This window comes from Vicugna pacos, unplaced genomic scaffold (assembly GCF_048564905.1).
Source record: "Vicugna pacos unplaced genomic scaffold, VicPac4 SAC-SAT, whole genome shotgun sequence".
Lineage (NCBI taxonomy): Eukaryota > Metazoa > Chordata > Mammalia > Artiodactyla > Camelidae > Vicugna > Vicugna pacos.
This window is the reverse complement of record NW_027328721.1, coordinates 41284150-41302570: the sequence shown is the minus strand read 5'-3', so window position 1 is coordinate 41302570 and position 18421 is coordinate 41284150.

The following is an 18421-nucleotide window of genomic DNA, read 5'->3' as shown; positions in this document are numbered from 1 at the left end:
TCACTGCGATAGCCTGCAATCACCCCTAGCATTCCCTGGCACAGAGACATTAGGAAAACCCTCAGGGGAGACGAGCTTAGGCATTCCGTTAGAACTCACGCGCTGCCGAACGTTGGTGGAACCTCCCGACGCTCAGGATTCCAGAACCATTGTCAGTGCGTTGGGGAGCTCGAGAGACAACTCCACGCAGCTCTCTTCAGTCACAGGAGTTCCCTGTTTGGGGAAGTCCGAGAAATAACTTCCCTGAGCTTGGGGGGCAGCCTCGGTCACTGGGATATCCTGCAATCACCCCTATCATTCCCTGGCAAAGAGACATTAGGAAAATCCTCAGGGGAGACAAGCTTAGGCATTCCGTTAGAACCCACGCGCTGCCGACCGTTGGTGGAACCTCCCCACGCTCAGGATTCTGGAACCATTGTCAGTGCGTTGGGGAGCTCGAGAGAGAACTCCATGCTGCTCTCTTCAGTCACAGGTGTTCGATGTTCGGGGAAGTCCGGGAAATACCTTCACTGACCTTGGGGAGGCAGCGTCGGTCACTGCGATAGCCTGCAATCACCCCTAGCATTCCCTGGCACAGAGACATTAGGAAAACCCTCAGGGGAGACGAGCTTAGGCATTCCGTTAGAACTCACGCGCTGCCGAACGTTGGTGGAACCTCACGACGCTCAGGATTCCAGAACCATTGTCAGTGCGTTGGGGAGCTCGAGAGACAACTCCACGCAGCTCTCTTCAGTCACAGGTTTTCCATGTTCGGGGAAGTCCGAGAAATAGCTTCCCTGACCTTGGGGAGGCAGCCTCGGTCTTGGGATATCCTGCAATCACCCCTAGCATTCCCTGGCACAGAGATATTTGGAAAACCCTCAGGGGAGACGAGCTTAGGCATTCCGTTAGAACTCACGAGCTGCCGACCGTTTGTGGAACCTCCACACGCTCAGGATTCTGGAACCGTTGTCAGTGCGTGGGGGAGCTCGAGAGACAACTCCACGCAGCTCTCTTCAGTCACAGGAGTTCCATGTTCGGGGAAGTCCGAGAAATAGATTCCCTGAACTTGGGGAGGCAGCCTCGGTCACTGGGATATCCTGCAATCACCCCTAGCATTCCCTGGCACAGAGAAATTAGGTAAACCCTCAGGGGAGACGAGCTAAGCATTCCGTTAGTACCCACGCGCTGCCGACCGTTGGTGGAACCTCCCCAAGCTCAGGATTCCGGAACCGTTGTCATTGCGTGGGGGAGCTCGAGAGACAACTGCACGCAGCTCTCTTCATTCACAGGAGTTCCCTGTTTGGGGAAGTCCGAGAAATAACTTCCCTGAGCTTGGGGAGGCAGCCTCGGTCACTGGGATATCCTGCAATCACCCCTAGCATTCCCTGGCACAGAGACATTAGGAAAATCCTCAGGGGAGACGAGCTTAGGCATTCCGTTAGTACCCACGCGCTGTCGAACTTTGGTGGAACCTAACCACGCTCAGGATTCCGGAACAGTTGTCAGTGCGTGGGGGAGCTCGGGAGACAACTGCACGCAGCTCTCTTCATTCACAGGAGTTCCCTTTCGGGGAAGTCCGAGAAATAACTTCCCTGACCTTGGGGAGGCAGCCTCGGTCACTGGGATATCCTGCAATCACCCCTAGCATTCCCTGGCACAGAGACATTAGGAAAACCCTCAGGGGAGACGAGCTTAGGCATTCCATTAGAACCCACGCGCTGCTGACCGTTGGTGGAACCTCCCCACGCTCAGTATTCAAAACAGATGTCAGTGTGTGGGGGAGCTCGAGAGACAACTCCACGCAGCTCCCTTCAGTCACAGGAGTTCCCTGTTCGGGGAAGTCCGAGAAATACCTTCGCTGACCTTGGGGAGGCAGCCTCGATCACTGGGATATCCTGCAATCACCCCTAGCATTCCCTGGCACAGAGACATTAGGAAAACACTCAGGGGAGACGAGCTTAGTCATTCCGTTAGAACCCACGCGCTGCCGACCTTTGTTGGAACCTCCCCACGTTCAGGATTCCGGAACCGTTGTCAGTGCGTGGGGTCCCTCGAGAGACAGCTCCATGCAGCTCTCTTCAGTCACAGTTGTTCCCTGTTCGGGGAAGTCCGGAAAATATCTTCCCTGACCTTGGGGAGGCAGCCTCGGTCACTGGGATATCCTGCAATCACACCTAGCATTCCCTGGCAGAGAGACATTAGGAAAAACCTCAGGGGAGACGAGCTTAGGCATTCCGTTAGAACACACGCGCTGCCGACCGTTGGTGGAACCTACCCACGCTGAGAATTCCGGAACAATTGTCAGTGCGTTCGAGAGCTGGAGAGACAATTCCACTCAGCTCTCTTCAGTCACATGAGTTCCCTGCTCGGGGAAGTCCTAGAAATACCTTCTCTGACTTTGGGGAGGCAGCCTCTGACACTGGGATATACTGCAATCACCCCTAGCATTCCCTGGCACAGAGACAATAGGAAAACAATCAGAGGAGACGAGGTTAGGCATTCCGTTAGAACCCACGCGCTGCCGACCGTTGGTGGAACCTCCCCACGCTCAGGATTCCGGAACCGTTGTCAGTGCGTGGGGGAGCTCGAGAGACAACTCCACGCAGCTCTCTTCATTCACAGGAGTTCCCTGTTTCGGGAAGTCCGAGAAATAACTTCGCTGACCTTGGTGAGGCAGTGTCTGACACTGGGATATCCTGCAATCACCCCTAGCATTCCCTGGCACAGAGATATTAGGAAAACCCTCAGGGGAGACGAGCATAGGCATTCCGTTAGAACCCACGCGCTGCCGACCGTTGGTGGAACCTCCCACCGTCAGGATTCCGGAAAAATTTTCAGTGCGTGGGGGAGCTTGAGAGACAACTCCACGCGGCTCTCTTCAGTCACAGGAGTTCCCTGTTCGGGGAAGTCCGAGAAATAACTTCCCTGACCTCGGGGAGGCAGCCTCGGTCACTGGGATATCCTGCAACCACCCCTAGCATTCCCTGGCACAGAGACATTAGGAAAACCCTCAGGGGAGACGAGCTTAGGCATTCCTTTAGAACCCACGCGCTGCCGACCGTTGGTGGAACCTCCCCACGCTCAGGATTCTGGAACCGTTGTCATTGCGTGAGGGATCTCGAGAGAACACTCCACGCAGCTCTCCTCAGTCACAGGAGTTCCCTCTTCGGGGAAGTCCGAGAAATACCTTCCTTGACCTTGGGGTGGCAGCCTCGCTAAACTGGGATAACCTGCAATCACCCCTAGCATTCCCTGGCACAGAGACATTAGGAAAACCCTCAGGGGATACGAGTTTAGGCATTCGGTTAGAACCCATGCACTGCCGACCGTTGGTGGAACCTCCCCACGCTCAGATTCCGGAACCATTGTCAGTGCGTGGGGGAGCTCGAGGGACAACTCCACGCAGCTCTCTTCAGTCACAGGAGTTCCCTGTTCGGGGAAGTCCGAGAAATACCTTCCCTGAACTTGGGGAGGCAGCCTCGGTCACTGGGATATCCTGCAATCACCCCTAGCATTCCCTGGCACAGAGACATTAGGAAAACCCTCAGGGGAGACGAGCTTAGGCATTCCGTAGGAACTCATACGCTGCCGACCGTTGGTGGAACCTCCCCACGCTCAGGATTCCGGAAACATTGTCACTGCGTTGGGGAGCTCGAGAGAGAACTCCATGCTGCTCTCTTCAGTTACAGGTGTTCGATGTTCGGGGAAGTCCGGGAAATAACTTCACTGACCTTGGGGAGGCAGCCTCGGTAACTGGGATATCCTGCAATCACCCCTAGCATTCCCTGGCACAGAGACATTAGGAAAACCCTCAGGGGAGACGAGCTTAGGCATTCCGTTAGAACTCACGCGCTGCCGACCGTTGGTGGAACCTCCCCACGCTCAGGATTCCAGAAACATTGTCAGTGCGTGGGGGAGCTCGAGAGACAACTCCACGCAGCTCTCTTCAGTCACAGGTTTTCCATGTTCGGGGAAGTCCGAGAAATAGTTTCCCTGACCTTGGGGAGGCAGCCTCGGTCTTGGGAAACCCTGCAATCACCCCTAGCATTCCCTGGCACAGAGACATTTGGAAAACCCTCAGGGGAGACGAGCTTAGGCATTCCGTTAGAACTCACGCGCTGCCGACCGTTTGTGGAACCTTCACAAGCTCAGGATTCCGGAACCGTTGTCAGTGCGTGGGGGAGCTCGAGAGACAACTCCACGCAGCTCTCTTCAGTCACAGGAGTTCCATGTTAGGGGAAGTCTGAAAAATAGCTTCCCTGACCTTGGGGAGGCAGCCTCGGACACTGGGATATCCTGCAATCACCCCTAGCATTCCCTGGCACAGAGAAATTAGGTAAACCCTCAGGGGAGACGAGCTTAGGCATTCCGTTAGTACCCACGCACTGCCGACCGTTGGTGGAACCTCCCCACGCTCAGGATTCCGGAACCGTTGTCATTGCGTGGGGGAGCTCGAGAGACAACTGCACACAGCTCTCTTCATTCACAGGAGTTCTCTGTTCGGGGAAGTCCGAGAAAAACCTTCCCTGAACTTGGGGAGGCAGCCTCGGTAACTGGGATATCCTGCAATCACCCCTAGCATTCCCTGGCACAGAGACATTAGGAAAACCCTCAGGGGAGGCGAGCTTAGGCATTCCATAAGAACTCACGCGCTGCCGACCGTTGGTGGAACCTCCCCACGCTCAGGATTCCGGAACCGTTTTCATTGCGTGAGGGAGCTCGAGAGACAACTCCACGCAGCTCTCCTCAGACACAGGAGTTCCCTGTTCGGTGAAGTCCGAGAAAAACCTTCCTTGACCTTGGGGTGGCAGCCTCGGTAAACTGGGATATCCTGCAATCACCCCTAGCATTCCCTGGCACAGAGACATTAGGAAAACCCTCAGGGGAGACGATCTTAGGCATTCCGTTCGAACCCACGCGCTGCCGACCGTTGGTGGAACCTCCCCACGCTCAGGATTCCGGAAACATTGTCAGTGCGTGGGGGAGCTCGAGAGACAACTCCACGGAGCTCTCTTCAGTCACAGGTTTTCCATGTTCGGGGAAGTCCGAGAAATAGCTTCCCTGACCTTGGGGAGGCAACCTCGGTCTTGGGATATCCTGCAATCACCCCTAGCATTCCCTGGCACAGAGACATTAGGAAAACCCTCAGGGGAGACGAGCTTAGGCATTCCGTTAGAACTCACGAGCTGCCGACCGTTTGTGGAACCTCCACACGCTCAGGATTCCGGAACCGTTGTCAGTGCGTGGGGGAGCTCGAGAGACAACTCCACGCAGCTCTCTTCAGTCACAGGAGTTCCATGTTCGGGGAAGTCCGAGAAATAGCTTCCCTGACCTTGGGGAGGCAGCCTCGGTCATTGGGATAGCCTGCAATCACCCCTAGCATTCCCTGGCAAAGAGAAATTAGGAAAACCCTCAGGGGAGACGAGCTTAGGCATTCCGTTAGTACCCACGAGCTGCCGAACGTTGGTGGATCCTCCCCACGCTCAGGATTCCGGAACCGTTGTCATTGCGTGGGGGAGCTCGAGAGACAACTGTACGCAGCTCTCTTCATTCACACAAGTTCTCTGTTTGGGGAAGTCCGAGAAATACTTTCCCTGACCTTGTGGAGGCAGCCTCGGTCACTGGGATATCCTGCAATCACCCCTAGCATTCCCTGGCACAGAGACATTAGGAAAATCCTCAGGGGAGACGAGCTTAGGCATTCCGTTAGAACCCACGCGCTGCCGACCGTTGGTGGAACCTCCCCATGCTCAGGATTCCGGAAACGTTGTCAGTGCGTGGGGGAGATCGAGAGACAACTCCACGCAGCTCTCTTCAGTCACAGGTGTTCCTTGTTTGGGGAAGTCCGAGAAATACTTCCCCTTTCCTTGGGGAGGCAGCCTCGGTCACTGGGATATCCTGCAATCACCCCTAGCATTCCCTGGCACAGAGATATTAGGAAAACCCTCAGGGGAGACGAGCTTAGGCATTCCTTTAGAACCCACGCGCTGCCGACCGTTGGTGGAACCTCCCCACGCTCAGGATTCTGAAAACGTTGTCATTGCGTGAGGGAGCTCGAGAGAACACTCCACGAAACTCTCCTCAGTCACAGGGGTTCCCTGATCGGGGAAGTCCGAGAAATACCTTCCTTGACCTTGGGGTGGCAGCCTCGGTAAACTGGGATATCCTGCAATCACCCCTAGCATTCCCTGGCACAGAGACATTAGGAAAACCCTCAGGGGATACGAATTTAGGCATTCCGTTAGAACCCACGCGCTGCCGACCGTTGGTGGAACCTCCCCACGCTCAGGATTCCGTAAAAATTGTCAGTGCGTGGGGGAGCTCCAGAGACAACTCCACGCAGCTCTCTTCAGTCACAGGAGTTCCCTGTTCCGGGAAGTCCGAAAAACAACTTCCCTGACATTGGGGAGGCAGCCTCTGACACTGGGATATCCTGCAATCACTCCTAGCATTCCCTGGCACAGAGACATTAGGAAAAACCTCAGGGGAGACGAGCTTAGGGATTCCGTTAGAACTCACGCGCTGCCGACCGTTGGTGGAACGTCCCCACGCTCAGGATTCCGGAAACTTTGTCAGTGCGTGGGGGACCTCGAGAGACAACTCCACGCAGCTCTCTTCAGTCACAGGTTTTCCATGTTTGGGGAAGTCCGAGAAATAGCTTCCCTGACCTTGGGGAGGCAGCCTCGGTCTTGGGATATCCTGCAATCACCCCTAGCATTCCCTGGCACAGAGACATTAGGAAAACCCTCAGGGGAGACGAGCTTAGGCATTCCGTTAGAACCCACACGCTGATGAGCGTTGGTGGAAACTCCCCAAGCTCAGGATTCCGGAACCGTTGTCAGTGCTTGGGGGAGCTCGAGAGATATCTCCACGCAGCTCTCTTCAGTCACAGGAGTTCCCTGTTCGGGGAAGTCCGAGAAATACCTTCCTTGTCCTTGGGGAGGCAGATTCTGACACTGGGATATCCTGCAATCACCCCTAGCATTCCCTGGCACAGAGACATTAGGAAAACCCTCAGGGGAGACGAGCTTAGGCATTCCGTTAGAACCCACGTGCTGCCGACCGTTGGTGGAACTTCCGCACCCTCAGGATTCCGGAACCATTGTCAGTGCGTGGGGGAGCTCGAGAGACAATTCCACGCATCTCTCTTCAGTCACAGGAGTTCCCTGTTAGGGGAAGTCCGAGAAATACCTTAACTGAACTTGGGGATGCAGCCTCTGACACTGGGATATCCTACAATCACCCCTAGCATTCCCTGGCAGAGAGACATTAGGAAAACCCGCAGGGGAGACGAGCTTAGGCATTCCGTTAGAACCCACGCGCTGCCGACCGTTGGTGGAACCTCCCCACCCTCAGGATTCCGGAACCGTTGTCAGTGCGTGGGGGAGCTCGAGAGACAACTCCACGCAGCTCTCTTCAGTCAGAGGAGTTCCCTGTTCGGGGAAGTCCGAGAAATACCTTCCCTGACCTTGGGGAGGCAGCCTCGGTCACTAGGATATCCTGCAATCACCCCTAGCATTCCCTGGCACAGAGATATTAGGAAATCCCTCAGGGGAGACGAGCTTAGGCATTCCGTTAGAACCCACGCGCTGCCGACCGTTGGTGGAACCTCCCCAAGCTCCGGATTCCGGAACCGTTGTCAGTGTTTGGGGGAGCTCGAGAGACAACTCCACGCAGCTCTCTTCAGTCACAGGAGTTCCCTGTTCCGGGAAGTCCGAGAAATAACTTCCCTGACCTTGGGGAGGCAGCCTCTGACACTGGGATATCCTGCAATCACCCCTAGCATTCCCTGGCACAGAGACATTAGGAAAAACCTCAGGGGAGACGAGCTTATGCATTCCGTTAGAACTCACGCGCTGCCGACCGTTGGTGGAACCTCCCCACGCTCAGGATTCCGGAAACTTTGTCAGTGCGTGGGGGAGCTCGAGAGACAACTCCACGCAGCTCTCTTCAGTCACAGGTTTTCCATGTTCGGGGAAGTCCGAGAAATATCTTCCCTGACCTTGGTTATGCAGGATCTGACACTGGGATATCCTGCAAACACCCCTAGCATTCCCTGACACAGAGATATTAGGAAAACCCTCAGGGGAGACGAGCTTAGGCATTCCGTTAGAACCCACGCGCTGCCGACCGTTGGTGGAACCTCCCCAAGCTCAGGATTCCGGAACCGTTGTCAGTGCGTGGGGGAGCTCGTGAGACAACTCCACGCATCTCTCTTCAGTCACAGGAGTTCCCTGTTCAGGGAAGTCCGAGAAATACCTTCCCTTACCTTGGGGAGGCATCCTCGGACACTGGGATATCCTGCAATCACCCCTAGCATTCCCTGGCACAGAGACATTAGGAAAACCCTCAGGAGAGACGAGCTTAGGCATTCCGTTAGAACCCACGCGCTGCCGACCGTTGGTGGAACCTCCCCACGCTCAGGATTCCGGAACCGTTGTCAGTGCGTGGTGGAGCTCGAGAGACAACTCCACGCAGCTCTCTTCAATCACAGGAGTTCCCTGTTCTGGGAAGTCCGAGAAATAACTTCCCTGACCTTGGGGAGGCAGCCTCTGACACTAGGATATCCTACAATCACCCCTAGCATTCCCTGGCACAGAGACATTTGGAAAATCCTCAGGGGAGACGAGCTTAGGCATTCCTTTAGAACCCACGCGCTGCCGACCGTTGTTGGAACCTCCACACGCTCAGGATTCCGGAAAAGTTGTCAGTGTGTGGGGGAGCTCGGGAGACATCTCCACCCAGCTCTCTTCAGTCACAGGATTTCCCTGTTCGGGGAAGTCCGAGAAATATCTTCCCTGACCTTGGGGAGGTAGCCTCGGTCACTGGGATATCCTGCAATCACACCTAGCATTTCCTGGCACAGAGACATTAGGAAAACCCTCAGGGGAGACGAGCTTAGGCATTCGGTTAGAACCCACACGCTGCCGACCGTTGGTGGAACCTACCCACGCTCAGGATTCCGGAAAAATTGTCAGTGCGTGGGGGAGCTCCAGAGACAACTCCACGCAGCTCTCTTCAGTCACAGGAGTTCCCTGTTCGGAGAAGTCCGAGAAATACCTTCCTTGACCTTGGGGAGGCAGCCTCTGACACTGGGATATCCTACAATCACCCCTAGGATTCCCTGGCACAGAGACATTAGGAAAACCCTCAGGGGAGACGAGCTTAGGCATTCCGTTAGAACCCACGCGCTGCCAACCGTTTGTGGAACCTCCCCACGCTCAGGATTCCGGAACCGTTGTCACTGCGTGGGGGAGCACGAGAGACAGCTCCACGCAGCTCTCTTCAGTCACAGGAGTTCCCTTTCGGGGACGTCCGAGAAATAACTTCCCTGACCTTTGGGAGGCAGCCTCGTTCACTGGGATATCCTGCAATCACCCCTAGCATTCTCTGGCACAGAGACATTAGGAAAACCCTCAGGGGAGACGAGCTTAGGCATTCCGTTAGAACCCATGCGCTGCCGACCGTTGGTGGAACCTCCCCACGCTCAGGTTTCCGGAACCGTTGTCAGTGCGTGGGGGAGCTCGAGAGACAACTCCACGCATCTCTCTTCAGTCACAGGAGTTCCCTGTCCGGGGAAGTCCGAGAAATACCTTCCCTGACCTTGGGGAGGCATCCTCGGTCACTGGGATATCCTGCAATCACCCCTAGCATTACCTGGCACAGAGACATTAGGAAAACCCTCAGGAGAGACGAGCTGAGGCATTCCGTTAGAACCCACGCGCTGCCGACCGTTGGTGGAACCTCCCCACGCTCCGGATTCCGGAACCGTTGTCAGTGTTTGGGGGAGCTCGAGAGACAACTCCACGCAGCTCTCTTCAGTCACAGGAGTTCCCTGTTCCGGGAAGTCCGAGAAATATCTTCCCTGACCTTGGGGAGGCAGCCTCTGACACTGGGATATCCTGCAATCACCCCTAGCATTCCCTGGCACAGAGACATTAGGAAAAACCTCAGGGGAGACGAGCTTATGCATTCCGTTAGAACTCACGCGCTGCCGACCGTTGGTGGAACCTCCCCACGCTCAGGATTCCGGAAACTTTGTCAGTGCGTGGGGGAGCTCGAGAGACAACTCCACGCAGCTCTCTTCAGTCACAGGTTTTCCATGTTCGGGGAAGACCGAGAAATATCTTCCCTGACCTTGGTTATGCAGGATCTGACACTGGGATATCCTGCAAACACCCCTAGCATTCCCTGACACAGAGATATTAGGAAAACCCTCAGGGGAGACGAGCTTAGGCATTCCGTTAGAACCCACGCGCTGCCGACCGTTGGTGGAACCTCCCCACGCTCAGGATTCCGGAACCGTTGTCAGTGCGTGGGGGAGCTCGAGAGACAACTCCACGAATCTCTCTTCAGTCACAGGAGTTCCCTGTTCAGGGAATTCCGAGAAATACCTTCCCTGACCTTGGGGAGGCATCCTCGGACACTGGGATATCCTGCAATCACCCCTAGCATTCCCTGGCACAGAGACATTAGGAAAACCCTCAGGAGAGACGAGCTTAGGCATGCCGTTAGAACCCACGCGCTGCCGACCGTTGGTGGAACCTCCCCACGCTCAGGATTCCGGAACCGTTGTCAGTGCGTGGGGGAGCTCGAGAGACAACTCCACGCAGCTCTCTTCAGTCACAGGAGTTCCCTGTTCCGGGAAGTCCGAGAAATAACTTCCCTGACCTTGGGGAGGCAGCCTCTGACACTGGCATATCCTACAATCACCCCTAGCATTCCCTGGCACAGAGACATTTGGAAAATCCTCAGGGGAGACGAGCTTAGGCATTCCTTTAGAACCCACGCGCTGCCGACCGTTGTTGGAACCTACCCACGCTTAGGATTCCGGAAACATTGTCACTGCGTGGGGGAGCTCGAGAGAAAGCTCCACGCAGCTCTCTTCAGTCACAGGTGTTCCCTGTACGGGGAAGTCCGGGAAATAAAATCTGTCACCAGGGGAGGCAGCCTCTGTCTCTGAGATATCCTGCAAACACCCCTAGCATTCCCTGGCACAGAGACATTAGGAAAACCCTCAGGGGAGACGAGCTTAGGCTTTCGGTTAGAACCCACGCGCTGCCGACCGTTGGTGGAACCTCCCCACGCTCAGGATTCCGGAACCATTGTCAGTGCGTGTGGGAGCTCGAGAGAAAACTCCACGCAGCTCTCTTCAGTCACAGGTGTTCCCTGTTCGGGGAAGTCCGACAAAAAACTTCCCTGACCTTGGGGAGGCAGCCTCTGTCACTGCGATATCCTGCAAACCCCCCTAGCATTTCCTGGCACAGAGACATTAGGAAAACCCTCAGGGGAGACGAGCTTAGGCTTTTCGTTAGAACCCACGCGCTGCCGACCGTTGGTGGAACCTCCCCACGCTCAGTATTCCGGAAAAATTGTCAGTGCGTGGGGGAGCTCGAGAGAAAACTCCACGCAGCTCTCTTCAGTCACAGGTGTTCCCTGTTCGGGGAAGTCCGAGAAATACCTTCCCTGACCTTGGGGAGGCAGCCTCTGTCACTGGGATATCCTGAAAACCCCCCAAGCATTCCCTGGCACAGAGACATTAGGAAAACCCTCAGGGGAGACGAGCTTAAACTTTCCGTTAGAACCCAAGCGCTGCCGACCGTTGGTGGAACCTCCCCACGCTCAGGATTCCGGAACCATTGTCAGTGCGTGGGGGAGCTCGAGAGACAACTCCACGCAGATCTCTTCAGTCACAGGTGTTCCCTGTTCGGGGAAGTCCGAGAAATACCTTCCCTGACCTTGGGGAGGCAGCCTCTGTCACTGGGATATCCTGCAAACCCCCCTAGCATTCCCTGGCACAGAGACATTAGGAAAACCCTCAGGGGAGACGAGCTTTGGATTTCCGTTAGAACCCACGCGCTGCCGACCGTTGGTGGAAACTCCCCACGCTCACGATTCCGGAACGATTGTCAGTGCGTGGGGGAGCTCGAGAGGCAACTCCAAGCAGCTCTCTTCAGTCACAGGTGTTCCATGTTCGGGGAAGTCCGAGAAATACCTTCCCTGACCTTGGGTAGGCAGCCTCTGTCACTGGGATAACCTGGAAACCCCCCTAGCATTCCCTGGCACAGAGACATTAGGAAAACCCTCAGGGGAGACGAGCTTAGGCTTTCGGTTAGAAACCACGCCCTGCCGACCATTGGTGGAACCTCCCCACGCTCAGGATTCCGGAACCATTGACAGTGCGTGGGGGAGTTCGAGAGACAACTCCACGCAGCTCTCTTCAGTCACAGGTGTTCCCTGTTCGGGGAAGTCCGAGAAATAACTTCCCTGACCTTGGGGAGGCAGCCTCTGTCACTGGGATATCCTGCAAACCCCCCTAGCATTTCCTGGCACAGAGACATTAGGAATAACCTCAGGGGAGACGAGCTTAGGCTTTTCGTTAGAACCCACGCGCTGCCGACCGTTGGTGGAACCTCCCCACGCTCAGTATTCCGGAAACATTGTCAGTGCGTGGGGGAGCTCGAGAGAAAATTCCACGCAGCTCTCTTCAGTCACAGGTGTTCCCTGTTCGGGGAAGTCCGAGAAATACCTTCCCTGAACTTGGGGAGGCAGCCTCTGTCACTGGGATATCCTGAAAACCCCCCAAGCATTCCCTGGCACAGAGACATTAGGAAAACCCTCAGGGGAGACGAGCTTAGGCTTTCCGTTAGAACCCACGCGCTGCCGACCGTTGGTGGAACCTCCCCACGCTCAGGATTCCGGAACCATTGTCAGTGCGTGGGGGAGCTCGAGAGACAACTCCACGCAGATCTCTTCAGTCACAGGTGTTCCATGTTCGGGGAAGTCCGAGAAATACATTCCCTGACCTTGGGGAGGCAGCCACTGTCACTGGGATATCCTGCAAACACCCCTAGCATTCCCTGGCACAGAGACATTAGGAAAACCCTCAGGGGAGACGAGCTTAGGATTTCCGTTAGAACCAACGCGCTGCCGACCGTTGGTGGAAACTCCCCACGCTCACGATTCCGGAACCATTGTCAGTGCTTGGGGGACCTCGAGAGGTAACTCCAAGCAGCTCTCTTCAGTCACAGGTGTTCCATGTTCGGGGAAGTCCGAGAAATAACTTCCCTGACCTTGGGGAGGCAGCCTCTGTCACTGGGATAACCTGCAAACCCCCCTAGCATTCCCTGGCACAGAGACATTAGGAAAACCCTCAGGGGAGACGAGCTTAGGCTTTACGTTAGAACCCACGTGATGCCGACCGTTGGTGGAACCTCCACATGCTTAGGATCCGGAAAAATTGTCAGTGCGTGGGGGAGCTCGAGAGACATGTCCACGCAGCTCTCTTCAGTCACAGGTGTTCCCCGTTCGGGGAAGTCCGAGAAATACCTTCTCTGAACTTCGGGAGGCAGCCTTTGTCACTGGGATGACCTGCAAACCCCCCTAGCATTCCCTGGCACAGAGACATTAGGAAAAACCTCAGGGAAGACGAGCTTAGGCTTTCCGTTAGAATCACCGTGATGCCGACCGTTGGTGGAACCTCCCCACGCTCAGGATTCCGGAATCATTGTCAGTGCGTGGGGGAGCTCGAGACACAACTCCACGCAGCTCTCTTCAGTCACAGGTGTTCCCTGATTTTGGAAGTTCGAGAAATACCTTCCCTGACCTTGGGGAGGCAGCCTCTGTCACTGGGATATCCTGCAAACCCCCCTAGCTTTTCCTGTCACAGAGAATTTAGGAAAACCCTCAGGGGAGACGAGCTTAGGCATTCCGTTTCAACCCACGCGCTGCCGACCGTTGGTGGAACTTCCCCACGCTCAGGATTCCGGAACCATTGTCAGTGCGTGGGGGAGCTCGAGAGACAACTCCACGCAGATCTCTTCAGTCACAGGTGTTCCCTGATCGGGGAAGTCCGAGAAATAAATTACCTTACTTTGGGGAGGCAGCCTCTGTCACTGGGATATCCTGCAAAACCCCCAACAATCCCTGGCACAGAGACATTAGGAAAACCCTCAGGGGAGACGAGCTTAGGCTTTCCGTTAGAACCCACGCGCTGCCGACCGTTGGTGGAACCTCCCCACGCTCAGGATTCCGGTACCATTGTCAGTGCGTGGGGGAGCTCGTGAGACAACTCCACGCAGCTCTCTTCAGTCACAGGTGTTCCCTGTTCAGGGAAGTCCGAGAAATACCTTCCCTGACCTTGGGGAGGCAGCCTCTGTCACTGGGATATCCTGCAAACCCCCCTAGTATTCCCTGGCACAGAGACATTAGGAAAACACTCAGGGGAGACGAGCTTAGGCTTTCCGTTAGAACCCACGCGCTGCCGACCGTTGGTGGAACCTCCCCACGCTCAGGATTCCGGAACCATTATCAGTGCGTGGGGGAGCTCGACAGACAACTCCACGCAGCTCTCTTCAGTCACAGGTGTTCCCTGTGCGGGGAAGTCCGAGAAATAACTTCAATGACCTTGGGGAGGCAGCCTCTGTCTCTGGGATATCCTGCAAACACCCCTAGCATTCCCTGGCACAGAGACATTAGGAAAATCCTCAGGGGAGACGAACTTAGGCTTTCCGTTGGAACCCACGCGCTGCCGACCGTTGGTGTAACCTCCCCACGCTCAGGATTCTGGAACCATTGTCATTGCGTGGGGGAGCACGAGAGACAACTCCACGCAGCTCTCTTCAGTCACAGGTGTTCCCTGTTCGAGGAAGTCCGAGAAATACCTTCCCTGACCTTGGGGAGGCCGCCTCTGTCACTGGGATATCCTGCAAACCCCCCTAGCATTCCCTGGCACAGAGACATTAGGAAAACCCTCAGGGGAGAAGAGCTTAGGCTTTCCGTTGGAACACACGCGCTGCCGACCGTTGTTGGAACCTCCCCACGCTCAGGATTCCGGAACCATTGTCAGTGCGTGGGGGAGCTCGAGAGACAACTCCACGCATCTCTCTTCAGTCACAGGTGTTCCCTGTTCTGGGAATTCCGAAAAATACCTTCCCTGAACTTGGGGATGCAGCCTCTGTCACTGGGATATCCTGCAAAGCCCCCTAGCATTCCCTGGCACAGAGAAATTAGGAAAACCCTCAGGGGAGACGAGCTTAGGCTTTCCGTTAGAACCCAATCGCTACCGACCGTTGGTTGATCCTCTCCACGCTCAGGATTCCGGAACCATTGTCAGTGCGTGGAGGAGCTCGAGAGACAACTCCACGCAGCTCTCTTCAGTCACAGGTGTTCCCTGATCGGGGAAGTCCGAGAAAAAATTCCCTGACCTTGGGGAGGCAGCCTCTGTCACTGGGATAACTTGCAAACCCCCCTAGCATTCCCTGGCACAGAGACATTAGGAAAACCCTCAGGGGTGACGAGCTTGGGCTTTCCATTAGAACACACGCGCTGCCGACCGTTGGTGGAACCTCCCCACGCTCAGGATTCCGGAACCATTGTCAGTGCGTGGGGGAGCTCGAGAGACAACTCCACGCAGATCTCTTCAGTCACAGGTGTTCCATGTTCGGGGAAGTCCGAGAAATACATTCCCTGACCTTGGGGAGGCAGCCACTGTCACTGGGATATCCTGCAAACACCCCTAGCATTCCCTGGCACAGAGACATTAGGAAAACCCTCAGGGGAGACGAGCTTAGGATTTCCGTTAGAACCAACGCGCTGCCGACCGTTGGTGGAAACTCCCCACGCTCACGATTCCGGAACCATTGTCAGTGCTTGGGGGACCTCGAGAGGTAACTCCAAGCAGCTCTCTTCAGTCACAGGTGTTCCATGTTCGGGGAAGTCCGAGAAATAACTTCCCTGACCTTGGGGAGGCAGCCTCTGTCACTGGGATAACCTGCAAACCCCCCTAGCATTCCCTGGCACAGAGACATTAGGAAAACCCTCAGGGGAGACGAGCTTAGGCTTTACGTTAGAACCCACGTGATGCCGACCGTTGGTGGAACCTCCACATGCTTAGGATCCGGAAAAATTGTCAGTGCGTGGGGGAGCTCGAGAGACATGTCCACGCAGCTCTCTTCAGTCACAGGTGTTCCCCGTTCGGGGAAGTCCGAGAAATACCTTCTCTGAACTTCGGGAGGCAGCCTTTGTCACTGGGATGACCTGCAAACCCCCCTAGCATTCCCTGGCACAGAGACATTAGGAAAAACCTCAGGGAAGACGAGCTTAGGCTTTCCGTTAGAATCACCGTGATGCCGACCGTTGGTGGAACCTCCCCACGCTCAGGATTCCGGAATCATTGTCAGTGCGTGGGGGAGCTCGAGACACAACTCCACGCAGCTCTCTTCAGTCACAGGTGTTCCCTGATTTTGGAAGTTCGAGAAATACCTTCCCTGACCTTGGGGAGGCAGCCTCTGTCACTGGGATATCCTGCAAACCCCCCTAGCTTTTCCTGTCACAGAGAATTTAGGAAAACCCTCAGGGGAGACGAGCTTAGGCATTCCGTTTCAACCCACGCGCTGCCGACCGTTGGTGGAACTTCCCCACGCTCAGGATTCCGGAACCATTGTCAGTGCGTGGGGGAGCTCGAGAGACAACTCCACGCAGATCTCTTCAGTCACAGGTGTTCCCTGATCGGGGAAGTCCGAGAAATAAATTACCTTACTTTGGGGAGGCAGCCTCTGTCACTGGGATATCCTGCAAAACCCCCAACAATCCCTGGCACAGAGACATTAGGAAAACCCTCAGGGGAGACGAGCTTAGGCTTTCCGTTAGAACCCACGCGCTGCCGACCGTTGGTGGAACCTCCCCACGCTCAGGATTCCGGTACCATTGTCAGTGCGTGGGGGAGCTCGTGAGACAACTCCACGCAGCTCTCTTCAGTCACAGGTGTTCCCTGTTCAGGGAAGTCCGAGAAATACCTTCCCTGACCTTGGGGAGGCAGCCTCTGTCACTGGGATATCCTGCAAACCCCCCTAGTATTCCCTGGCACAGAGACATTAGGAAAACACTCAGGGGAGACGAGCTTAGGCTTTCCGTTAGAACCCACGCGCTGCCGACCGTTGGTGGAACCTCCCCACGCTCAGGATTCCGGAACCATTATCAGTGCGTGGGGGAGCTCGACAGACAACTCCACGCAGCTCTCTTCAGTCACAGGTGTTCCCTGTGCGGGGAAGTCCGAGAAATAACTTCAATGACCTTGGGGAGGCAGCCTCTGTCTCTGGGATATCCTGCAAACACCCCTAGCATTCCCTGGCACAGAGACATTAGGAAAATCCTCAGGGGAGACGAACTTAGGCTTTCCGTTGGAACCCACGCGCTGCCGACCGTTGGTGTAACCTCCCCACGCTCAGGATTCTGGAACCATTGTCATTGCGTGGGGGAGCACGAGAGACAACTCCACGCAGCTCTCTTCAGTCACAGGTGTTCCCTGTTCGAGGAAGTCCGAGAAATACCTTCCCTGACCTTGGGGAGGCCGCCTCTGTCACTGGGATATCCTGCAAACCCCCCTAGCATTCCCTGGCACAGAGACATTAGGAAAACCCTCAGGGGAGAAGAGCTTAGGCTTTCCGTTGGAACACACGCGCTGCCGACCGTTGTTGGAACCTCCCCACGCTCAGGATTCCGGAACCATTGTCAGTGCGTGGGGGAGCTCGAGAGACAACTCCACGCATCTCTCTTCAGTCACAGGTGTTCCCTGTTCTGGGAATTCCGAAAAATACCTTCCCTGAACTTGGGGATGCAGCCTCTGTCACTGGGATATCCTGCAAAGCCCCCTAGCATTCCCTGGCACAGAGAAATTAGGAAAACCCTCAGGGGAGACGAGCTTAGGCTTTCCGTTAGAACCCAATCGCTACCGACCGTTGGTTGATCCTCTCCACGCTCAGGATTCCGGAACCATTGTCAGTGCGTGGAGGAGCTCGAGAGACAACTCCACGCAGCTCTCTTCAGTCACAGGTGTTCCCTGATCGGGGAAGTCCGAGAAAAAATTCCCTGACCTTGGGGAGGCAGCCTCTGTCACTGGGATAACTTGCAAACCCCCCTAGCATTCCCTGGCACAGAGACATTAGGAAAACCCTCAGGGGTGACGAGCTTGGGCTTTCCATTAGAACACACGCGCTGCCGACCGTTGGTGGAACCTCCCCACGCTCAGGATTCCGGAACAATTGTCAGTGAGTGGGGGAGCTCGAGAGACAACTCCACGCAGCTCTCTTCAGTCACAGGCGTTCCCTGTTCAGGGAAGTCCAGGAAATACCTTCTCTGACCTTGGGGAGGAAGCCTCTGTCACTGGGATATCCTGCAAACACCCCAAGAATTCCCTGGCACAGAGACATTAGGAAAACCCTCAGGGGAGACGAGCTTAGGCTTTACGTTAGAACCCACGTGATGCCGACCGTTGGTGGAACCTCCACATGCTTAGGATCCGGAAAAAATTTCAGTGCGTGGGGGAGCTCGAGAGAAATGTCCACGCAGCTCTCTTCAGTCACAGGTGTTCCCTGTTCGGGGAAGTCCGAGAAATACCTTCCCTGACCTTGTGGAGGCAGCCTCTGTCACTGGGATATCC